We start from the raw sequence: 15727 nt of genomic DNA on the forward strand, positions 1-15727 counted from the left end.
ACATGGGAGCTAACCAAGAGAGCACAACACTTTATGGCAGGGGGCCAGCGGCTGCCTTAGTTACTTCCCCTTCAGGGTGAGAATCCTACCCTGCCTGAGGTGACTGTTCAGGGGAAGAGTGGTTTAAAGGCTTCCTGTGCTTTCTTCCACCTAAGAGGCAAGATTTAACCCAGAGTTGGAATGCATTGAGAAGGGGGAGGGCTATTTTATTGTAAGCTCTGACCTCCCCTTGAACTAGAAATGGGTAGTTAAGGTTAAGGGAAAATAACACATTCACACACAATAAGTTTCCCAAAGCTTTCCCCAGAGAAGAATAAAAATCAGATAAAATCAAGAAGCATCACCTGCCAAGGAAACTTCTCACTTCATTATTTTTGCTGCTTTTCCTGCAAATCTTGAAAAGTAAAGGAAAAATTCAAATTCTCCAGCAAAGTATTATCCAAATGTCCCCAGGCATCCATAATAACTGCTTTACAATGCTCTGAAGACTGCAATTGCCATTAACAAATCTGCAAATCTGCCACATGATCCCATCTGGATTTCCATACTTTCTTCCTGTACTTAGAATAAGGAATAACTCTGTGGCATCTGTTCTCAAAATGTTGACTTTTTAAATGGTGACCATTTTACATTAGGCTCTGAAATCTAAGGGACCTATATATGTTCCTTATAATAAATAAGCATTACAACAACAAATGAATTGTTAAAAATAAATAGTAAATTATATTCCATTCTATCACGTCTACTAAGCAGATTGCAAAATTGATGGTAATTAATTATTCCTTCTCAAACAATTCTTAAGTTAAAAATTTATGAACTCGCAAGCCAAGGAGGGCTTGTGAAACCCTTATCAGGAATAAATATTTAGGAAGCTTTGCTATTATAGTATCATTACTGACAAGTTTATCTTAAACACTCTTGCTTTACATGATCTTCCAGGCCAGTATGTGTACAAAAATGGACATTCAAAATAGTTTCATCAACAGCATATTCATGCTTTTAGTATGTGTTTCTAATGTTTCCCCAGGCACAACTTAGAACTATTTAGGAAATCTCCAGGGTAGTGTTTATTTAAGAATGGTGAACAGAATGGCACCACAGTCTGGGAACTGCATAAGTGAAAGAGAAATGCCTGCATCATGAAATAGATTGTGGGTGCCTTGAATTATTCTCTATTATAGTCCACACTAGAAATAACTGTTGAGTGTTACTATTCTCAGAGCACAAGTATTTTGGAACATAAGCAAACTTCCAAACTCAAAAGGTAGCACACAGAACAAGACAGGAAGGGCCCTCTATTGTTCTCCTCTGCAGAAAATATTCGTTTCCTTACATTTATTAAAACGTTTTTTTATTTAGTCCAAACTTTTAAAATATAAAAGATCTCAATGGTTTTTATTCAAGTAACTTAATAGTTTACCATAACTCTCAAGCATTTAATCCTTATTCCTGTTACTTCAATGGGACTGCTTATGTGAATGAACATTTCTCATCGGTGTTAGGGCTGCAGGATTGGGCTTCAAATTAACTGGGATCTTCCACCTGGAAGAGAGGGAGAATTTGTTCTGTGTTTGTTTTCTGTGGTGGATCATTATTGGCCATTCCTGGAATTGTGCTAGTTAGAACACAAACATGAATGGGCGCACATGCAAAAGGAGTGCTTGTTCATAAGTCAATACAACTATGCCTTCCATCAGGTGCAATGACAGCAACAACTTCTGGATTCAATCTGGCTAGGGGTCCTTTTTTGCAATCCCCTTTCCTGCTACTAGTTCTGTGAAATTAAATTATAACCTGTCTGGTCACCTTTGCAGATGGTTCGTCCCCATTCACAAGCATACAGAGTCCTTTGGAAAATGGAATGACAAGTATCTTTATATTTGGGGAAAAGGGAAACAATCAAAAGAAATATGACAACTCTTTCTGTATTTACATATAGGAAAACAAGTCACTCAAACCAGTACATCAGGAGTGTGCTCACCCCCGCAATTCCGAACAATAAGTATCTGACTTTTTGAGAATCTTTAGTCGCACCAGAAACCCCACAGAACTGAACCACACTCACAGGTCCAGGCTCAGTGGTAGTCAGGGAGTGCCTCTTTTCTGCTAGTCTGCTCCACTCCATGAAGAACTACTCTACCAGGTTTTGCTCTGACATACAGCTACTTTGTCCAGGTCTGTGATGTCAGCTCTGCTTCTGCTGGCCTAGTAAGCCAGTGCACTGCTAAGTCAGTTCTGCACTGTCACTACTAGTCCAGTCAGGCTTCCCTAAAAGCTCAGTTCAGCACCCATACCTCATTCCACACAAGACCCAGAATCGTGAGGAACCTAAAGCAAAATAGGAGCTCTGTTCCTTCGGATTCAGTTCCTGGTACCTAACACAAAGTTCTTTCCCCTTCCTTGCTGAGCTTGAGTTTTGGTTACCAAACCAAAATCCACAACCTATACACACCTGGTCACCCACACATTCCAGGGCATATCTTGCCTATTACCTATGCCCTTTTAGGAATACAGTAATGATAATAATAATCTATCATAGATACAATCAAAACATAAACAAATTCCAACTAAAAGCAACAAAACTCAATAAATAGAATTATGGATAAGCAATATTATAATTATGTAAATAAAGCTGGCCAGACTTGGGTTTTCCCCTTCTCACTTTAGAGGGAACAGAATGCTCCATGCCTGTAAGTCTTCTGGAACTGGGCCTTCCATACAGTTAAGGAGGGAAAAGCAGATAGTGGTCTGAAAGAGGACAATGGTTAAGTGAAGGCAATGTGGGACACATCTAACTTACAGTAGGTTGTTTTTTAGTTATTTTACATAGTTGAACCATCTTCCAGTGTCCCGTTCTTACACCAGAGTTACCCTGCTGCTGAACAGTAGCAGATATCCAGAGCCCTGCAGATTGGCTTCTTAGTGAAGGAGAAATCAGTGATGTTAAACATACTGGGTATATTGTAAGTGTAGTGTGTCATATTCATACATATATACCAGCCCTAGCACAGGTGTGTTCAAACAGCCGGGTAAACCCTTCTTTCAGGAATCTCAGCTGAACACACTTTTCCTAGGGAGCAATTCTGCCTCAAGAAATGACTCCAATCAAAGACCAAGGCAGAGAGCAAACTTTCCTGTTGCTCACACAGCTTCTTCTTCATGGACCATTGCTTCTTCCCAGAATATTGCATGACATAAATCAACAACAACACAGCATATGTCTTCTTAGGACTGAACATTTGCTCACACGCTAAGAAAAAGAATGTGGAAGACTGTGTAACAGTGTCACCTGATGACACCTGCCACAGCAATAGCAAATACACAAATGCTTGCTATAGACCACACAATAGAACTCAGTGGTTCTAGTTCTCAAAGGTTTGTGCAAATATTTTCTTCAGTTTATAGTCACATGGCATTCCTTGAGTTTCAGGTATGAATGAACCCAAAACACCCAAAGCAAAACTCAGTTGGAACTGTCAGCTTTCACCTGGTATTGCAATGAAACGCTGCAAAACTATTTTGTATTTAGTTTTTTCTTTTGGTTTTTATTCCAGACAACCCTTCATGGAAGGCTGTGAAACAAGTTATTTTAAAAAAGAGTGCTTGGATTCTGGGATTCTGTAGTATTAAGGGTCATTGCATACTGTTACAACAGATCTAGAACTTTTAGGTGGTAGGTTGGGATACAATACACACCTTACCCTAATTGAGCAACAAGTTGTCAAGACCATGTCATCATTAATAATATTGTTAATAAAGATATATTCCCTTCCAACTTGCCCGGTCACATTCAAACGTGTATGGCCATAAACCATCATGGTCCCTTTTATTCCAGATGCCTGTTAACAACTCAACTGTACAGGATGTAAGATGTTATTGGTGTATGGTTATACTCGTTATGTATTATAATAAATGTTGCTGCAATTCAAAATGGAGTCTAAAAATTCAAGATGGCGCAAGTGGTAGGAGAGGTTTGAACTCCATTTTGGTATCCTTTCTTCATGGCATTTTTCCGCCAAAACTCTGTTTCCCGCCGGAACTTGAAGGACTGAGAGCTGGCTGGAACTGGTTGGGGGCAGTGTCTGCCAGAGTGTGCCTCGGGAATTCGCGCCACAGAGAGCATATGAGGAACTGTCAGCGATGACGCAGGGGCTGTCCACCATCAAGGCAGTCACGTTCAGTTTCTTTGCGAGGGCATCGGATCAAGACTTTGGCCGTTAATACCTGCCAAGGACTTTGATACTTACCTGATATCTGATTCCTGTAGACTTTGCTATCAGCCTAGATCTGTTGATCTCCTGCTTCGGTGGTAGAGAGCCAGATCCTCTGATGTTCCTGAGACTCTGAAACAGTCCATCACTTGCTGGTGACCTTCATCTGCAGTAGAAGAGAGACAGTAATTGTTTTTCGGGCACTTAATAGTTTAACCAAGGGACGGTTTAAGGGTCTAGGCTCTAGGCCCCTTGCTGGAATCTATTCTTGGGTATTTGTAGTGATCCCCTTAGTGGATCCCTCACCCCAGCTGTAACTATGCCTTAATAAATCTTATTTCTGTTTAAGGTTATATTCGCTGTATCCTTTATTTCAATGCGACACGGGCAGGAGGCACACAGATTTCTAACTCTCCCAGTTGATAGATGCTGGTAGGAGTTGAACCTGTTATTATATGTCACCTCCTTATTATTCTACAACAGAGATTTTGGGGTAAAATTTACTGGCGACCACGCAGGACTCCTCAAAGATTTAGCTCCCTGATTGGGGTCCTTAGGTTGAATAGATTCCGGCTAATGGTCCATAGACTCGGGGAGGGAAGGGTTTGGAACTGTATCGGTGAGGGCGTCGACTGGTTGGTTGGACGGGTTCCCCAGGTCACTGCCTGTTCAGACATATTTTGTCTCCCCATTTGGTTGTAGTTTATGTAGACTGAGCTAGAGGCCCACAGGCCGAGGCTCACTGCAGTGTAGGATTTTGCTTACGCCAGTAGCCTAGGGAGCGGACCCAAGCAGCCTGCAGCAAGGCAGACTGTCAAGTCCTGGGTTAAGTGGACCTGGCCAGTCACTTAATCTAAGGCAGAGGTGGAGAGTAAGGCCCTAACTGTCCATCTCTAAGACAACTGTCTGTGGTCGTGACCGAGCACTTCTGGGTTCCGAAGGAGGCAGCTGTGGGTTCTCATGAGTTACTGACCATAAGCGAATAGTCACCACAAGTCTAGGACAGTGGGCTATTTGGCTTTGACATAACTACTGTCTATTTTACCAGTGGTAAGATGGAGAAGGTCTTCAGCTTAGAAGGATGGTCCTGGCAGTCTAATAAAAATAGTTTGGAGTATGCAGTGTCTGTTTTTGGGAAATCTCAAAACCCTTGGAAGGAAGGGGCTTTCCAGGGAGATGAGACACTACAAAAATTACAAATATTGTGGGGACGGTATTTGGCAAGCAAGCCGGTTCCCAAGAAAAAAATTACAAAAGCGAGCATTGATTTATGGGCTCGCTATGGTGTGCAGGGAATTGGATGGTAGGGTGAGTCACCTAAAAGCCCTAGCCAATCAGGCAAAAGATCAGGAGAAAACAAATGGGTTGGAACTGGAGAAGGCAGTGGCACAACATCAGATGGATACTGCCCAAATGACAAAACAAGCTAGGCAAATCATGCAGCTAGAAGAACAGCTGCAGGAAGCCAATTCATCCAGGGCAAAGGCCAAAAGGGAAAATCAAATCCTGTCCACAAAATTAGAAGAGGCCCTAGCTACTATCAGGCAGCTCCTGAGGGAGGCCAAGCAGGCTCAAGGGTCAGAAGTAATAAATCATTCAGCTGGCTTGAACAAGATTCAGAAGCTGAAGCAGCAGCTAAAGATCTCTATAGGTATAATTAGCGCAGTGGAAACTAACCCGCTAGCCGAGTTCACTTTCGGGGAAGGTTCAGACGTAGAGTCTGAGGAACATAGGGACGATCCACCATGTTACTCTACTGCAGAGAAAGGCCTTATTCCATCAGCGCCATTTAATTTGGATGAAGGCCCAAGGGTGATGGGACAAAGTAATCCCTGATCACTACTATAGTCATGCCATATGGGGCTCAACGGCCTACTGAGACGCGCTATGAAACAAAGATGTTATTGGCAGAATAAGCAAAGGCTTTAGGAAAGCAGCTGGGCCAGCTTGATAAGAACAATGCTTTGAACTGGTTAGTGTGCTTAAGCTGCTTACCTAACCTTAGCAAGGAAGATTCCCTTCTGATAGTCAGGGAATGTCTGAGTGTAGAGGATTTCAATGCCTTACCAGATGGATTGTCTATGGGACATATCACTGAAATTGTAGCTATATATATGGGTGTGCATAAAATGTTTTTTCCATATGATAACCTTATTGGGAAAGTGTATTCAGAAAAACAGGAAGCTACAGAGCATCCAGAGACCTATATAGCAAGGAAAAGGTTGTTGTATTAATTAGCTGGTATAGCTCCAATAGACCGGAATGGTAATGTGCAGTATAATGTGCCAGCATTTTGTGAATTGGTAATACAAGGGCTTACACCTGCCCTGAGGTTAGTGATAGGACCAGTAAATCCATAGGGCTCCAGCAATTGGAATCAAGTGAGAGAGGCCTACGAGCTAACTAAGGACGCAACCAAATTAACTGATACAATCTGTAAAAAGAAGGTATCAGCGGTAAAAAGATCTCTGAGTTCACAAAATGGAAAATTTGGCAATAAGCCTGGTAACAATAATAATAAGCAGAGCAACAGGTTTAAGGAAGAAACAGCAACTTGGTTGCAAGGTACCACTGAAGAGCTAAAGGCCTTCAGGAACGTATTGTGGGAAAGACTTTTAAAATACGAAACCAGAGAGCAATTAGATCGAGTTCCTACAAATGAACTCTTTAAGAAACTGCTTAAATATGAGGGTAAGAAGCAGCAGGCAAAGGGAAATACACAACAGTGTTCTCCCCACCTGGAGCCTCAGTGAAGAGGCCCAGCTTTCACTCACCTGGATTTTCTGGCTCCCATCATAAATGATGAGTGGAGGAGACCAACGGTTAACATCATGTTGGAAGGAAAGTTTGGGTCATTCTGTCAAAAGATGTTGGTGGATACAGGGGTATCTACCAGCATCTTGTGCCCTGATGATTCACTACAAGCTAAATTGCTGCCTATTAAGTGTGTAAAGACTCTTGAAAGTTACAATTGTAAGACCAGTATTGTACCCTTTTCTAAGGACATAAAAAGTACTTTAGGACATTTAGCAGTATTAGCTTCTTGGGGGTTACAATCCTTAGGGGGCTGTGGAATATTTACTGAAACAGCTGAGAATTATTGTGGACATTCCTACCCAATCCCTTAGCGAATCCTTAGAACAAAACCACGGTACAGTAATATCTGGAGTTCACAGACTATGTGCTTTAAAGGCACCTGCAGACTTTGTTCTTCCACGTGGGAGAGTGACCTACAGATGGCTATAAAGAGTTATCTACCGGTTTTTGTGAAAAACAAACTCACCTGTAGAAAGGTGATAGCAGCGTTTAAAGTCATAGGACCTGGCACATGATGGCATCTACCAATGTGATATATGCCATCATGTGCCAGCAATGCCCCTCTGCCATGTACATTGGCCAAACCGGACAGTCTCTATGCAAAAAAATAAATGGACACTAATCAGACGTCAAGAATTATAACATTCAAAACCAGTCGGAGAACACTTTAACCTCATTGGTCACTCAATTACAGATCTCAAAGTCGCAATACTCCCAACAAAAAAACTTCAAAACAGAATCCAACGAGAAACTGCAGAATTGGAATTAATTTGCAAACTAGACACCATTAAATTATGCTTGAATAAAGACTGGGAGTGGATGGATCATTACACAAAGTAAAACTGTTTTCCCATGCTAATTTTTTCCCCTACTGTTACTCACACCTTCTTGTCAACGGTTGGAAATGGGCCATCCTGATTATCACTACAAAAGCTTTTTTTCTTCTGCTGATAATAGCTCACCTAATAGCTCACCTTAATTAATTACCCTCGTTACAGTTGGTATGGCAACACCCATTTTTTCATGTTCTCTGTGTATATATATTTTCCTACTGTATCTTCCACTGCATGCATCCAATGAAGTGCGTTTTAGCCCATGAAAGCTTATGCTCAAATAAATTTGTTAGTCTCTAAGGTGCCACAAGTACGCCTGTTCTTTTTGCTGATACAGACTAACACGGCTGCTACTCTGAAACCTATCAGAAATAGAGTCCAGGTTTTCTAGTTGTGAAAAAGAAGTCTTAATATCGGTATGGGCCTTACAACACTGGGCTTATATTATAGGCATATCTTCTATAATACTAAAAACAACACACACTCCTGTACAGTACATTTTGTCAGGAAAAATGAATTCAGGGAAGGTCACCAATCCAAGGCTGGCAATGTTGACTTTAACCCTTTTAAATAGGGATATAGAAGTGCGAAAGGTTCCACACTTGGCTGCTGTATCTTATGCTTTGATGACTGCGGGAGAAGCTCATGAATGCCCATTACCTGAAATGCATGCACCAGCATTTAAGACTCCCTTTTTCCTTGAAGTTAAATATGAGGATGCTAAAGAACACTCTCGGGAAATCTGGGTGGTGGATGGCTCCAGTTACCACCATAACGGATCCCGTCACTGGTTTTGCAGCTATGCAGACTTCTTCAGGGAAGACAGTGCAAGGCACCATCTACCATCACTCAGTGCAAGCAGCTGAAATTGCGGTAATGATAGCTGCTTTAAGATCAGCAGATCCACAGAAGAATATCATGGTGTGTACAGACTCTGTCTGGGTCCTCAGGGCATTCATCGATTGGATGGCAGTTTGGTTGGAAAGGAACATGTGTTCGGTGGATCAACGGTCAATAGCTCATGCATCGTATTTACTGTACACTTGGAAGCTGGCAGAAGAAAGACAAGGAAAAACTTTCCTATTCCAGGTCAAAGCCCACAGGAAAAATCAGTCAGAGATCTCCATCCTGAATAGTGCTGTGGATAAACTGGCAAAACCGGCTGCCTTATTGGGCATAGAAGCTGAATGGAATGTACCAACGGATGTTGTGAACGCTGTCCATCCCACCAAAACCCTGCAACATTAGGATTTAAAGCAGTTTCAGAAGGACACCAGTGTGATGGAGCTGTTGAGCAAGCAGTGGAGCAAAGGGTTTACCATCTATACAGATAAGACAGGATTAGTCCTAGCAAGAAAGGAAAACAATCAAGAAGGCATCGGAAGCATCCCTGTATTAGTAATCCCGTCCTGTCTCTGACAAGAGCTAATTAAATTAGCCCACGAGCAAGGCCATTATGGAACAGAGAAAATCTTAAAGCTCCTACTCACCCTAGGATAGTGGCCTTCAATGGTCAAGGAAGTGAAATCCTGGATAAACAACTATCTTTGCTGTGCCATGTGTAACCCGGATTCAAGGATCCAAAAGAGACCATTACTTAACCAGCCCACTAATGGCCCCTGGACAAGAGGGCAGATAGATTTCATAGGTCCATTGCTGAGGATGAGCAGAAGTAATCTGTATTGTTTAGTGCTTATAGAGCCATTCACACAATAGATAGAGGCCTATCCCACGAAGAACTGCATGGCAAACACCACCACTAGAGTACTTTTAGAACAAGCTTTTAGCCAGTTTGGGTTATCAAAAGTTATAGATTCGGACCAGAGTACCCACTTTACAGGCGAGCTAATGTGAGAGCTTTGTGTGGCACTTGGCATTAAGCAAAGATTTCATGTTGAGGAACACCCCCAAACATCTGGTCAAGTTGAAAGAAGCAACTTCACATTAAAGAATGCTCTCAGGAAGATAGTAGAAATTTCAGGAAAAAATTGGGACGTCAAGCTGCCTTTAATTCTTATGGCAATTCGTTCGACTTGCAGTGTGATCGGATTTTCTCCTCATGAAGCCCTTACTGGACAAATGATGAGAACTCTAGAATACTGGTGGTTAGAAGGAGGGATGCCTCCAGATAACTATGTGCCACAGTTTAAATTGGACTGCTATATCAAAGAACTGCTGAATACCATCAGCTTAGTGCAGAAGCAGGTTGCTGTTAATTTAAAGGATGTTACCAAGAAAATGGACCAGCATTTGAAGAACAATTTATCTTTTGTGGAATGGAATATAGGGGATAAAGTCCTCTTCTGATATTTTTCAGAGAAACACCATCCGTTCTCCCCTAGATGGGAAGTCCGGCTGTCATACTGGAAAAGGCAAGTCCCTCTGTGTACTTATTAGAAATTTCCACAGGGAAAAAGAGGGTTCCCAAATGGTTTCATTCTTCACAATTAAAGTCATGGAAAGAAAGCAGGGAAATTGCAGTAAAAAAAACAATCAAAAGATGATGCTAAGCCACCATAAGGTTTTAATTGTGTCTCTTTCTCTGTTTGCCTATAGGGAAAGAAAGCATGAAGACCCCTTTTTTGTTCATGATTTTGTACATAGGTTTATTGGATACCAATAGGGTATCTTCTATGTTACTGGTTAACGAAAATGAACATTGGTATTGTCTAGCGAATCACGAGTTGGCACATAAGTGGGAAGTACCCGTATTCCCAGAAGTTGATCCTGATTCTAATGAGCATGAGACTGAGGAACCAGAGGACAATGTGAAAAAAGACAGGGAGTCAGAAAAAGGAATAACAACTCCACCAATACCCAGCCTACAAGTCCCAACAAAACAATGGTATTCTAATGAAAATATAGGAGTAGAAAAGTTCCAAATGCCTGATGTGCAGACAACCGCAACCAGACAAGTTCCTCCCAAATGGATAAAAGGTCAAAGTAAAAGGCCTTGGAAACCAGGTTCATATGGAGTAGGAGGAGGACGTTTCAGAGCAGGTCGTAAAAAACGGGAAGACAGTAGTATTGTTCCATCTAAATTATCACCAGATACTGATTATTGGGTCACGCCCGAGGATGTATTGTCAGGTCTAGTGAATGTTTATGCATATACTTGGAGTGGATATTGTTATCTATCCTTTGAGGAAATTGAAGGGAATAAGTCTATCATAGCTTTCACTATCCATGATGCCCAGATGAAGCACGACCCTATTATCAATCTTCAGACGCAGATAAGATTTATTAAAAAGGTCACGGGGCAATGTAAGTGGATGCTGGATGATCAAAGCTTTAAGGGTTGTTCCAGTAGTATACAGGATTGGAATGGTTCAAAATGTATTTATGCCATGGTCAAATACAATAATAGAGTAACTCCAGGTCCATTCAATGTATCTATCATGATGGGTATTACCTCCACTAATGTATCTTCAATAAATGTAAAGGTCCTTCTCCCTCGATGTCAAATGTACTATACTGAACTAAAATGTCAAAAATGTATTGCTCATTGTAAGGCTCCTGAGGAGATTGTAAAATCAAAATTTTGCGAAATGGAAGAACACCCGAGAGGTTTTGGAGTAATATGTTACATTTGGTTAAAACTGAATGTTTCTGTAAATGATACTGGGAACTGGGAATTGAAAGGTCCTTTTGGATTAAAAAGGACATTTAAAGTTTTTGTAGCCATACATTAGTTTAGTGGACCACTTGTAGTAAAAAGGGATGTATCTCGCAGTTTAATTATAAACCCTCACTTTGTATTAAAAAAAATTGGTTTTAAAGGTTCAAGTTTCTGTAATCCCTATGCATAAACAATGTGCCCGGTATGTAACACCTTTGTGAATGGGATGGATGGCGTGGGTACAAGGTAGTGTCTTGCAACAGCCATCTCTCCACAGAGATCTAGCTGCTAAGATCCTAGGAGGGGTGGGAACTGGACTAGGAGTGCTGAATATGGTAGATCAGCAGTTCCTGGCATCACGCATAGGTGAAGTGGGACAGGATATCTCCTCACTAGCCAACCCCCTCTCAGCAGCGTTGAATGACTTGGATGAGTTAGGTTTTAATATTGCTAACACATTACCAACATGGTTAGAAGTGCAAGAAAAAGATCACCTTCAGATTATAGGAGCACTAGAAATACTGCAGTCTCATCTTACAGAGGCATTTGCATTTATGCAAGCGCAGCAGTTGCTTCTCGATATTGCAAAGGCTATACTCAGGGATGGTTATAACGGTATAGTGCCACAGGAAATTAAAACATTATCTGGTCTAATGCCACTAAATTCGGGGGTGGGGGAAGCAGCAATGGTGGGAAATGGTGAATTTCACCTATGACCATGCTAATGAGACTACCATGGCATACATACTTACTTTAAGGGATGCCATACTGGAAAGGATTCATCCCCAGATTCCTTTGGGAATGTTTGTGAATAATTCCCTAATGATGCCTATGGAAAATACCAAATGGGTGCATGTAAGAGGAGAGTAATATTATTCTTTAAATTTACAAGCTTGTGTTGAGCTAGACAAATTGGGTTTTACCTGTACCACTGGAGTATAGGAGGAGACTCATATAAGTTTAGATCCCCATGAAGGAAAATGCAATTACCAGCTTCACCATCCTATGTACAGTATTTTCATAATTCGGCTATAGTGGTTATTGATAGTCACTGTCTGTGTATAAGAACTTTATGTAAAAATTTGTTAATTAATGGTTTTTATCACATTGAACACGATGCAGGAGATAATATATGTTTATGTGCAATGTTTTCTATAATAGGTGTGATATAAATATTACTCTGTCAGACGTGGAAGTGCAGAGCATAATAGCATCTTACTCTATGACCATCTTCCATCTATTCAAACAGGAGCAAACCGCCAAGCACTAATGCACCATAAGGATATGGTTTATCACCTAAAACAGCTCCAGAAGCTCACACTTTACATCATTCTGTGGGTCAAATCAAAAAGGTGTTAAAAAGAACTGGTGATGAAATCAAATCGTCCTATAGGTGGGAATATCTTTTTACAGCTAAATCGGGTGAATATAGGAAGGCTTGGGAAATCATGCTCCATCCAATTATAGTAATACTGCTCATAGAGCTGGTTATAATCGTGTATCTAGTGATTACATCTGTGTATGTGTGTAAGAAAAAAACTAAAGATGCTACAGTAATGATTTTTGTAATGTGTCAACCTGCATAACCACATTATGGGGTCAATGTTCAATGGTATTAGTGTAACAATAATGTCAGATGTTTATTAAAAGGTGGTCACATCTGTCAACGAGAGGATATGTAAGGTGTGTGACAGATCCAGACCAGTGTGGTACAGGAGTCTGGTAGAGGGCAAATATACTGGTCACTGGATGAGTAGTTTTCTGTTCCCTGAGTGACCAGAGCAGGGGCTGCACTAGAGTAATCAGGAACCTGCTAGAACCAGTTAAGGCAGGCAGGCTAATTAGGACACCTGGAGCCAACTAAGAAGAAGCTTCTAGAATCAATTAAGGCAGGCTAATCAGGGCACCTGGGTTTTAAAAGGAGCTCACTTCAGTTTGTGGTGCGAGTGTGAGGAGCTGGGAGCAAGAAGCGCAAGGAACTGAGAGTGAGAGGGTGTGCTGCTGGAGGACTGAGGAGCACAAGAGTTATCAGACACCAGGAGGAAGGTCCTGTGGTGAGAATAAGGAAGGTGTTTGGAGGAGGCCATGGGGAAATGTCCCAGGGAGTTGTAGCTGTCATGCAGCTGTTACAGGAGGCACTATAGACAGCTGCAGTCCACAGGGCCCTGGGCTGGAACCCGGAGTAGAGGGCGGGCCCGGGTTCCCCCCAAACCTCCCAATTGACCTGGACTGTGGGTTCTTCCAGAGGGGAAGGTCTCTGGGCTGTTCCCCAACCCACATGGTGAATCTGTGAGGCAAGAAAATCTGCCAATAAGTGCAGGACCCACCAAGATAGAGGAGGAACTTTGTCACAAGTGTTATTGGTGTATGGTTATACTCTTGTTCTGTATTATAATTATTAAAAACGGAGTCTAAAAATTCAGGATGGCGCATCTTGGTATCCTTTCTTCATGGCATTTTCCCGCCAAAACTCTGTTTCCTGCCAGAACTTGAGAGACTGAGAACTGTCTGGAACCGGCTGGAACCGATTGGGGGCAGTGTCTGCCAGAGTGTGCCTCAGGAATTTGCACCACAGAGAGCATATAAGGAACTGTCAGTGGTGACGCAGGGGATGTCCACCATCAAGGCAGCCATGTCCTGTTTCTTTGCGTGGGCATTGGATCAAGACTTCGGCCACTAATACCTGCCAAGGATGTTGATACTTACCTGATATCTGATTCCTGTATTCCATCAAAGGATCCAGTGAAGACTTTGCTATCAGCCTAGATCTGTTGATCTCTTGCTTCGGCGGCAGAGAGCCAGATCCTCTGATGTTCCTGAGAGTCTGAGACGGTCCATCAGTTGCCGGTGACCTCCATCTGCAGTGAAAGAGAGACAGTAATTGTTTTTCAGGCACTTAATAGTTTAACCAAGGGATGGGTTAAAGGTCTAGGCTCTATGCCCCTTGCTGGAATCTATTCTTGGTATTTGTAGTGATTCCCTTAGTGGATTCTTCCCCGCCCCCACCCCAGTTGTAACTATCCCTTAATAAATCTTCTTTCTGTTTAAGGTTATATTCTCTCTATCCTTTATTTCAATGCAACACGGGCAGGAGGCACACAGATTTCTAACTCTCCCAGTTGATAAATGCAGGTAGGAGTCAAACCTGTTATATGTCACCTCCTTATTATTCTACAACAAAGATTTTGGGGTAACAAGGTGCAGTGGTGCTAAGACCAGGAGGGGAATCAAACAGAGCACAATTGAAGCTCTAAGCTTGATATTGATATTTAACAGAGAAATATTAAATGGGAAGAGGTTCTGCAGTTTTTGCTGAAACTCTAAGTCCTGAAGCAACGATTATAGAAAGGAATACATGAGGAAGGAATGTGAGCTCAGGCTGAACCTGCACATATGAAAGAAGAATAGACAAGGCCATTGATCTTGACTAGCAAACATGGTATCTGATAGGTGTTAAATAAGTATGCAGTGTAGTTGTAGCCATGTCAATCCCAGGAAAATAGAGAGACAAGATCTCTCCAATATATTAAGTAACACATTTTTAAACACCACTTAGAACCCAGGACAGTCCCTAAGTTGACCACAATCAGCTGATAAGATTTTAAATACCACCGTTTTTGTCTATGCTAGGGGTAATATTTTCAAAAGTGCCTTAGGAACATAAGTCTCACTTTTCAAAAAGTGATTTGGGCCATGTCTATACTACAAAATTATGTCGCCCTAACTTACGTCAGCATACAGCCACTGCAGTCACTAAATTGAATGTGTATGTCCACGCTTGGCTTCTTGTGTCAGTGGTACATGTCCTCAACAGATGCATTTGTATCGATTGTATTGTCAGTGTGGGGAATTGTGGGATGGCTCCTGAAAGCCAGTAACAGTTGACGTAAGCAACAAAAGTCTCTACACTGACACTGTGTCAACCTAATTACGTTGACTGTGACTCTACGCTGCTTGGGGAGGTGGTGTTACTAAATTGACACAAAGAGGCACTTATATCAGTGGGAGCCAAATTTAAGTGAAAACATTTTCACAGCTAGGTCGATCTAACCCTGTAGTGTATACCAGGCTTTAGGCACTTAGAAACCTCCGTGTTAGCGAAAGTCAATGGGACTTATGCTCCTAAGGGCTAGATTCACAAATGGACTTAGGCTGCTGCTTTAGGCACTTAAGTCCAACATTTAGGCACCACTGGCATTCACAGAACCCCTGCTCAGCTGCTGCCTAACCCTGCAGGTGCATAAAAT

The 15727-nt window shown here is 41.8% G+C and overlaps 1 long non-coding RNA gene across 2 annotated transcripts; it reads right to left on the minus strand.

Moving 5' to 3' along the window:
- Positions 1-748: 748 nt before the first annotated feature.
- Positions 749-15519, minus strand: LOC117879562. 2 transcript variants are annotated; one of them, XR_004646307.1, is made up of 4 exons: positions 14187-15519; positions 12233-12309; positions 4248-4377; positions 749-1542 (listed from the first exon to the last, which is right to left on the minus strand). It is a non-coding gene; the product is annotated as an uncharacterized LOC117879562 (long non-coding RNA). The 2 variants fall into 2 exon arrangements; XR_004646308.1 differs by lacking the exon at positions 12233-12309.
- Between the last annotated feature and the right edge of the window lie 208 nt (positions 15520-15727).

This window comes from Trachemys scripta, chromosome 6, assembly GCF_013100865.1.
Source record: "Trachemys scripta elegans isolate TJP31775 chromosome 6, CAS_Tse_1.0, whole genome shotgun sequence".
NCBI classification, from domain to species: domain Eukaryota; kingdom Metazoa; phylum Chordata; order Testudines; family Emydidae; genus Trachemys; species Trachemys scripta.